The sequence below is a fragment of the Myotis davidii genome, unplaced genomic scaffold, assembly GCF_000327345.1.
Source record: "Myotis davidii unplaced genomic scaffold, ASM32734v1 scaffold520, whole genome shotgun sequence".
NCBI classification, from domain to species: domain Eukaryota; kingdom Metazoa; phylum Chordata; class Mammalia; order Chiroptera; family Vespertilionidae; genus Myotis; species Myotis davidii.
Window position 1 is genome coordinate 2,437,131 of NW_006292908.1, and position 8,854 is coordinate 2,445,984.

Here is an 8,854-nt window from a genome sequence, read left to right on the forward strand (position 1 = left end):
TAAAAAAAAAGAACAAATGTAATAATCTGAACAATAAAGATTGAATTAAATAAAAAATAAATAAATAAATAAATAAAATAAAAACAATGAGGAAAAAAAAAAGAATTTAAAGAGAAGAAAGTGTTTCTGTTCCTACTCACTGTTCACATGAGAAATTTGCTTTGCCCATGTCCAGAGCAGCAGCAAGAGGAGAAAGTGGGATTGATGCTTTTAAGTTGGTGGCAGTTCAGGAGGCTCAAGAGTGAAAAGAATGCTGGATGTGATTCAGTTCTGCCTGCTCCAGGGGATGTAAGCCAAGAGGGGAGGCATGGAGCTGCCTGTGGATCAGACAGCAGCTTTTGATCAGAGCCTGTGAGGAACAGGCTGGACGGCCACATCTCGGTGGAGGAGGAACAGTGGAAACTAAAGCCAGCTTACGATGAAGATATCCAAGTTGTAACTTCTATTGGAGTTGTAGATTCTAGTTAAGGTGCACAACCTGAGCCACCCTGTGGGGGACTTGAACACAGTGTCACTGTCTGAGCCTCCAAGTCTACTGCAGTCTGGGATGACCCAGGGACTGGGGGAAAAAATTGAATGCAAAACATCCTTCCCAAAACTGCAAGGTAGAGGAGCAACAACCAGTAGCATCATCCTAAGAGGCCATTACTAAAGGGTGTCTTGAGTGTCTCTTTATTGCTAGAGGCCCAGTGCATGAGACTTATGCACAGGCAGGGTTGCTAGGCCTGGTCTGCAATCAGAGCCGATCTTCCCCACCTGCCAACAGCCGTCCCCACCCCCTGCCACCTCTGCCAGTCGCCCTCTGTGTGTGGGGCGACCGGCGGGGCGATTGGGGCCCTGGCGCCACCCATGTTCACTGCCACCCACCCCCGGTTCCCCATTCCTCATCGGGCGATCAGAGCCTACCAGCCAGGGGAGGTACCAAGAGGTTGGCCAAGTGATCAGGGCCTGCGGGCTGGGGGCAGCTCCTGCATTGAGCATCTGCTCCCTGGTGGTCAATGCACGTCATAGCCAACCAGTTGTTCTGCCGTCCAGTTGATTTGCATATTACGCTTTATATATATAGATATAGTTGGATGTTCTTATGTGGTCTTAAAGGAAAGAACCTATAATATTGTGTAAGATTTCCGTTTATTTTTTGATGCTACAGCTTGGAGAACTACATTCATGAGAGGGGGGGTTTTATGTTTTTAATATCTAACTTATTCCCAGATGCATAAATCTAATTTAGCTGAGCCTTAATTTAAAAAAAATGGTAGCATGTGTTTTATGGAAAGCAAACATATCTGAAGTACTACTGTTCCAATAATACATCTAATTCAAAGAATGCCAAATGCATGAGTGTATCTGAGACGGTTGGATTCTAACATGGCAGAACAAGGGTTAATCGTGTCATGACATTTTCTTTATCTGCCATTAAATAAATCTCATGCAATAGTGAATACACCTGAGAACCCGGATTAGAGGCAGGGGGGGATTATTGAATAGAATTTTCTCTTTGAATCTAAAATCATAGGATGCCTGAAACTGTGGAAGCTAAATAATTATTGTAATCATTTTAGATAACCTGGGGTTCAAGAAAACACTTGGGGGAGGAACGCACAGGGTGGGGCACCTGTACCCTTCATCAGGTGCAGAGCGAGGCTCCTCTGGCCCTTCCTTCTCCACCCCCGTGCTATCCAGTGCCTTCTCCCCTTTATTTTCTGTGATCTCCTCTGCTCCACACTTTTTTCCTTCATCTTAACATGGGAGTTTCTGAGCTTCAAATCTCTGCTGCTTCCAGCCATCTAGCACCTGGGATAGTAAACAGCCAGCCTGTGTGTTGGTAAGAAGGAAAGGGGAAAGGATGGAGGAAGAGAGAATGATGAGAAACACTAATGATGGAGCTGGTGGCAGGGGAGCTGGGTCAGAGGGACAGGGAATAGTCGGCTTTGGGAAGTGAAACCTAGAGCCAGTCTAGTTAAGATCTCACAGGCGAGTCTTTTCAGAAGGCAACAGCTTGTCAAATCGTTCTGCTTCATTAAGAAACATTAACAGGCAATTTTCTGAATTATTTACTATTTATGCTATGACTACAAACATCATAAATCCCGTGGATCATTAAATAATTTCAGGTTTATACCTACGTACTTACAACTGCTAGAGCTTAAATTAGTAGACGAGGTGCTGGTCTAGGACACTATGACTCAACCTTAATTTCCTTGGCTTTCGTAGAAATTATGGTGACACACTATTCCAGGAAAGGGCCTACTTGGAAAACATGGAAGATGTCATCTTTTTCTGTTTCTGGGTGTTTAATCAAACAAGGTTTAGAGCCCAGGATTCAAGGCCACTATGCTAAGGTCTATTACTAACCAGTTGCTTAATCACATCACTTCACCCCCTAGGCCTCACCATCCTCATCTGTAAAATGACTTCTTGCACAAATGTCTCTTTTTCTAAATATTGTTTAAAATCTTTATTGTTGAAAGTATTACATATGTCCCCCTTTTCCCCCATTGCCATCTTTTAACCAGCCTCCACCCCCTCCCACCCCAACCCCCACTCTAGGCTATCACCATCCTATTGTCTGTGTCCATGGGTTATGCACTATTCCATGCTTCTATGTGTCTGGATCAATTTTGTTCCTCAGTTTATTTTGTTCATTAGATTCCCCATATGAGTGAGATGATGTGATACTTGTCCTTCTCCAACTGGCTTATAATGAAAACCGAGGCTCTAAATTGAGAATTACATATCATTATTAGTGTGTGAGGGAATTTGTAAAATACTGCATGCTCTAGGAAGACCTGATCTGGCTTCCTGTTTCTATAATAAACATGTAAGTATGAGCTGCTTACATAAATAAAAGTTTATTTTTCTCTTTGCAGGTAAATAGGATTTACCATTCGCTGGATGAAGTGCTTGGGGAGTCCTTAAATGCCATAGCCAAGTGCCGTTTCAAAGAACAAACAGATGGTTTTGGAAAGTTCATGCTGTTTCTTCACTGAAGTTTAGGTGAGTGTCTGAGACAGAATTTAAGGACATTGAACTATTTCTCCTTAAAGTGCTTCTCTCCTTCTGTGGAAAGAAAAATGGGGTTAAATCTGACCAACGTTTTGTACTTTTACTGAGGTGCCCGACAGTGAAAGCCATAATCTTGCGCCTTTTATTGATTTTGCATCCTCAGACACCATGCGAACTCTTCAGGAGCGAGGTATAGTGATGGCCTAGACTTTACTTCCTGGTCTCTATTAAGCAAATGCCATCATACTTCATTCTATGCTAAAGGTCACCTAATTTTTAAAATATATTAACGTATTTCATATCAGAGTAATAAGCCCAAATGAGACAGAACCATGTCCTAATGGCATGCACTAGAGGAGAATGTGCCGGGGTAATGGCAGTGTAATCATTAACCAGTGCGTGTGGGAAAGGCTGGCATTTGGGGCTGCCCTGGAGGGCAGGGAGGGTTGCTAATGCTTACGTTAAAGCCGGGCACGGCTTAGGCTGGGTGAGTTTCTAACGGCTGCGGACCGTGCAGCGCACACACGTGCTCACATGTGCACAGTGCGCTTTGTTTGGCTCGGCCATAAAATGGACGGATAAGTATTTTTTACCTCATCAGACATAATTCCCCTTCTGTGCTTCCGAAGACGGGAGCCTGCACTTTGGCGCTTTGCAGTTCTGCAGAATGCCGGTCATTGCACAGCAGCGTGGAGAGGTGTGGAGGGGCTGAGTGTGGTCTCAGCGAGGAGGTCGTGTGTCTTTCCGCATCCCCCTGAGTGCAGCTTTCAAAGTGTGGCTTGAGGGACTCCTTGGAAGAAAGGGGATTTCTAGAACATCAGACTATACCTCTGATCACAATTCTGAATCAATGCAACTGCCCAAGCGTCGGCCACCGTCTAAATCTAATCCAGAAGAGAGTGATGCTTCCTTTATGCTTTGGGCATCTTCAAAATGACAGCGGGTAATTCTCTCGTCATCCTAAGGGTGTGTAAATGGGGTTTCCTGGCGTGGTATGTGGAACGAAACTGGTGATTTCATTTATGTAGGAGATGTGGGTAGAATGGAGTTCTCGGGCGCTGAGTTTAGTGCCCTTTCCAAATCTCAGTAAATCAATTTCCCTTCGTGTAACATGACCCAGGAGGAGAAAATGAGAATGGAAAGCATATTTACTTAACTCTCTGTTTTGCTATTGTGCTGGTATGTGCCGGTTTAAACCTCCGCTTCCATTCCTCGTCCTGCTCCTGCTTTGGTTCCAGGGGAGCTGGCCCCTGTGACCTTGAACTCTTAGCTACAGTAACATCACCTCTTCCCTTTGTCCCTTGAGACTTGCGAGTGGCAGTGCCTTTGTCTTCCTGCTGCTGCCAATCTTCATCCAGTAGATTTTCACTCTTCCCAGGTGAGGCTCTCAACCCTCCCATCATCTGGGTAACCATTTCCCTGGATTACGTTCCATGTTTTCAATATTTACAGTCCTGGTTCGATCCAAGAAAAGAGAACAAGGGTCACATGTTTCTCCCAAGGAAAATAAATGAGTTTCAGGAAATAAGTTAAAAATTAAATGTAAAGTTGGGGTTTTTTTACACTGAAAAAAATATTTAACTTAATATTTTAAAGCCGTATTCTAAGCTATGTGATGCTGTAGTGTTAATTTGTTGCTGTTAATAAAATAATTGTTGATACTCCCAAGTTGCTTATCACATTAATGAGTTTTTTTAATTCTCAAATGCACACCAAATAGGATATTTTCTTTTTAAAAAAATACATATTTTTTTATTGATTTCAGAGGAAAGTAGAGGAAGAGAGAGATAGAAACATCAATGATGAGAATCATCGATCAGCTGCCTCCTGCACACCCCCTACTGGGGAATGAGCCCACAATCCAGGCATGTGCCCTGTCCGGGAATTACACCAACAACCTCCTGGTTCATAAGTCGATGCTCAACCACTGAGCCAGGCCAGCCTGGCGGACATTTTCTTTATTAATATTCTCATGTTAAACTTCTGTACGTGGGACAGACAACCTCTCCGTGGGGCATCGCCCTCATTCCTGCGTTCACACTTACATCGAGGGCATCTGCTCTATTTCAATTTGGACCCGACCGCTCCCTTCCAGTGCTGGTGGCTTGCTGCTTAGTGCCTGATGATCAGGACATCCACTTTTCCCGTAACAGACACTGGCTCTGTGGGAAAGCAAGGTGATCAGGATGCCAGTGTCTGTCTCTTTTGACAGGTAAACAATTCACCACTGTCCCAACGATCCCACTCACGCTACAGGGCTTCCTTGGCCTTAAAGTGGCTTTTCACTTCATTACCTAGGCACTTCACTTGGTTATTCTAAATGCATGCGCCTTGCTGTGTTCCTTTCCTTCTCATTTACGTGGACGTGTCCCTTTTCAACCTTGTCTCGGAGGCCACCGTGACTGCTCACCTGTCCATGTTAGGCACTTCACTTGGTTATTTTAAATGCATGTGCCTTGCTGTGTTCCTTTCCTTCTCATTTATTTATGTGGACCTGTCCCTTTTCAACCTTGCCTCGGAGGCCACCGTGACTGCTCACCTGTCCATAAAGTGCATTATGAGCAGAATTACTTGTACCCCCTTCATCGCCGAAAATTAGGAGATACAAGGATGAGCGACTTGATGGTGTGGTTAAAGACGCCGTGAATAACCCGTGTTCTCAACACATATCTTCCGTAGTTTGGTACAGCCACTGAAAATTCTAATTTGTAACATTTCTCTCCAGCTTAAAAAAAATAGGCTTTATAAAGTCATCTGTTTTAAAAAAAATACCCTTGGGAAGAGAAATACACCCACTAATGACAGACACTACATCACAGATAGGGCTAATGCTTTACCGAGGGAGAGGTGCCTGAGTCAGTGGCACTAACACTCCACTTCCGCGGGTCCGGCACACATACGTAGGAGGAGACTGCTGAAATGGTCTCACTGAGTTCATGATGTCTCCCCGTGGGCCGAGGGACGCGCCTTTCATAAAGATGACTCCGGCTGAACGGATCTAAATGCCCTACAGGAGGAGCGGGGGAGGAGGAGTGGACGTGTTCATTACACAAATGAGCAGCATGATGAATAGAGACTTTAAATCCCTGGTGCCCAAACAGTCCAGGAAAGTGCTTTAACCTAAATGTAGTCAGTAGTTCTTCTGCTGAATCGCATAGCATAATGTGGGGGAAATCAAATGTGTTTAAAGGCAGAAATAATGTGTGAGCCCTCTTCATGTCCCTGGAAACTAGCCCAGTGCTTGGCACACTGTAAAGGATGTCTAAATCCATGATTGGTGAACAAGGACAAAGGCACAGGGCAACACTGGCTGATGCATACCGAATTCCTCCAGCACCGTGATGCACACACGTAGACGTCATTTCATGCTTAAGCAACCCCACGACATAGGTAATATTATGGGCTTCTTTTTTAAAGATGAGTAAAATAGGGCCCCAGAAGGGTAAATAACCTGCCCAAATAACCTGCCCAAGCTTAAGTAAGATCGTTGAACATTCAAATCCAGTCTGGTTTCTGAGCCTGAGCACTAATTACCATGTTCAACTGTCTCTCATGTAATAGAGCCATTAACTAGCTTTCCAACTCAGAGGCCACAGTGTTTATTATTAACAAGCCTAGGTCCTTCCAGAATACACCTGTATTAGATCATACCAAAATCTCAAATGGCCTTGCTTTGAACACAAATCCCCTCTTTCCAGTGTTCCTCCTCCCTTTTCCTTTTAAAACATTGCTGCCTAGATCAATTTCCTCATTTCCCTTAAGATCATGTTGATTATTAACAAGCCTAGGTCCTTCCAGAATATACCTGTATTAGATCTTGCCAAAATCTCAAATGGCCTTGCTTTGAACACAAATCCCCTCTTTCCAGTGTTCCTCCTCCCTTTTCCTTTTAAAACATTGCTGCCTAGATCAATTTCCTCATTTACATTCAGATCTCATTATTTCCATTCCTTAATGGTTTGTTCTGAAATTAATATTTTAAATATGCTCTTGCTCTTTTCATGCCATTTGCTTAATTTAAGAATGTGTAATCTTGAGCAGCAAGTTACTCGAACTCTCTGAACCTCACATTCACCACCTGGAAAGACAGGTCTGTCTGCTGTGAGACTAGAAAATAACACCCAGAAAACAACACAGGAAAGTGTCTGGGACATCGTAGGTGCCTAACCAACAGGCCAGTATGACCTAATGACCACCACCCACTTCTGTTTCACAGCCAGTGTGGGCTCCCCCATCAGCTGCAGAGTACAATCTGTGTCCTATGTTCCTAAACCTGTGTCCTATGTTCCTAAGCCTGTGTCCTATGTTCCTATGCCTGTGTCCTATGTTCCTAAGCCTGTGTCCTATGTTCCTACGCCTGTGTCCTATGTTCCTAAGTGTGCCATAACACAGGCAGAGCAGACCTCTTGAGCCTGTTGCTTTCCTCTCTGCTCGTCAGCTGACCTTTGCTAACAGAGGCATGATCTGCCTTCCCTAAGCTATGCTCTTGGTGCCTTTACTTTTTCCCAGGCCGGTTCTTCTACTTAGACTGTCCTCGCTTCCTCACCCCTCACCAAACCCCCCTCGCCCACAAACAACATGCTCCCCTTGGTGACTACACTAGCCTAGTCATTGTGAAGTCCTTGCTAAACCCCACCTGTGTCAATAGTTATCAGTCCTATCTCTGAGTTCACATAACCCTGTGGGTCATTTCTAGAAGATCAGTTCTTACTATAGATGACAGGACACCGCCCCCCTACCCCCCAAGAAAAAGCCATCTCATTCAATCACTCACGGGCTCATGTTGGAAGTTCTCATGTTATCCATCTGTCCTCTCTCTGAAATTTTCATCCAGGACAAGCTTAATCTGTGAATCGCCTGTACCAAGCTCAAAGTAGTCTCCTTGGTGCTGGATGAAGTAGGGAGGGCCGTACTCTGAGATATGCTTGCGTGGTTCCGGTGAAGATGATGACACTGCGGCCACTACAAGCAAAAAGAGAGTCCATTACGGGGCAGGGGCTGTACTGAGAGGACCTGTGCCATTGCATGCCACTCGGTCCCGCCACCAAAGCAGATGCACCGCACTGACATTCTCTTATTTAACTTTCTTAATAACCCCTAAGATTGCCTATTATTTCTCCCTTATTTGGATAAGAAAACTAGGGTTCCACGACTTCCGGTGACTTGCCAAGGTCATGTTTCAGGGAAGTGGCAGAACTGGAACGTTAAGCCATATCTTTTCACTGCAGCAAACTGCCACTCTGAAAGATCCTACAATTTAATCCTATGCAAATATGCCTGTATAATAATGCTAGAACGTTCTATTTAAAATATTTCCTGAGGAGTAAGCTATTTATAAGTCTACAGATCTTTTTCTCATTGGCAAATGAGTTTATGTTTAGGTTGATGCTAAAATTAGCCCTATTCCTGTGCAATGAGAGCTTCAGAGTTGTAGCATCTTGTGGCTGAGACCTACTTATGCACAAAACTCACTTATTGATGCGAGCATATGCCTGGAAATGATGATGTCCAAAACTGTGGACTGATAGGACTTTAGGGCTGCATGTTATCTAGAATCACCACTAGAGAAGGGAGTTTTAAAGGCAAGGATTCTGTCTCTCTTCCTTTTTTCTCTTTAAGAATATGAAATGTGTATTTATGATTAATTATGAAAGAGTTGGTTTAGGATGCAAAATAAAAATTTCCCTAGACATAGCGATACTATTAGCACTTCTTAAGAGAGTGTGTAAATGTGTTCTAATTTTTTTTAATCACACTATTCAAATACTATGTTTGAAAATAATAATTGATATGAATAAAACTCAAAATTTTCAAACAGCTATCTTCTGACTTCATTTTAATTGTAGGG

At 43.7% G+C, this 8,854-nt stretch overlaps 1 protein-coding gene across 1 annotated transcript in view; it reads left to right on the forward strand.

Annotated features, from left to right (window-relative positions):
• The window catches only part of DTNA (dystrobrevin alpha), a 292,781-nt gene that overhangs the window by 137,346 nt on the left and 146,581 nt on the right, over window positions 1–8,854 (forward strand). The window contains exon 2 of the mRNA XM_015565683.1: window positions 2,871–2,997. The gene's annotated coding sequence lies outside the window, so the exon portion shown is untranslated. The remainder of the gene's footprint in view (window positions 1–2,870; window positions 2,998–8,854) is intronic.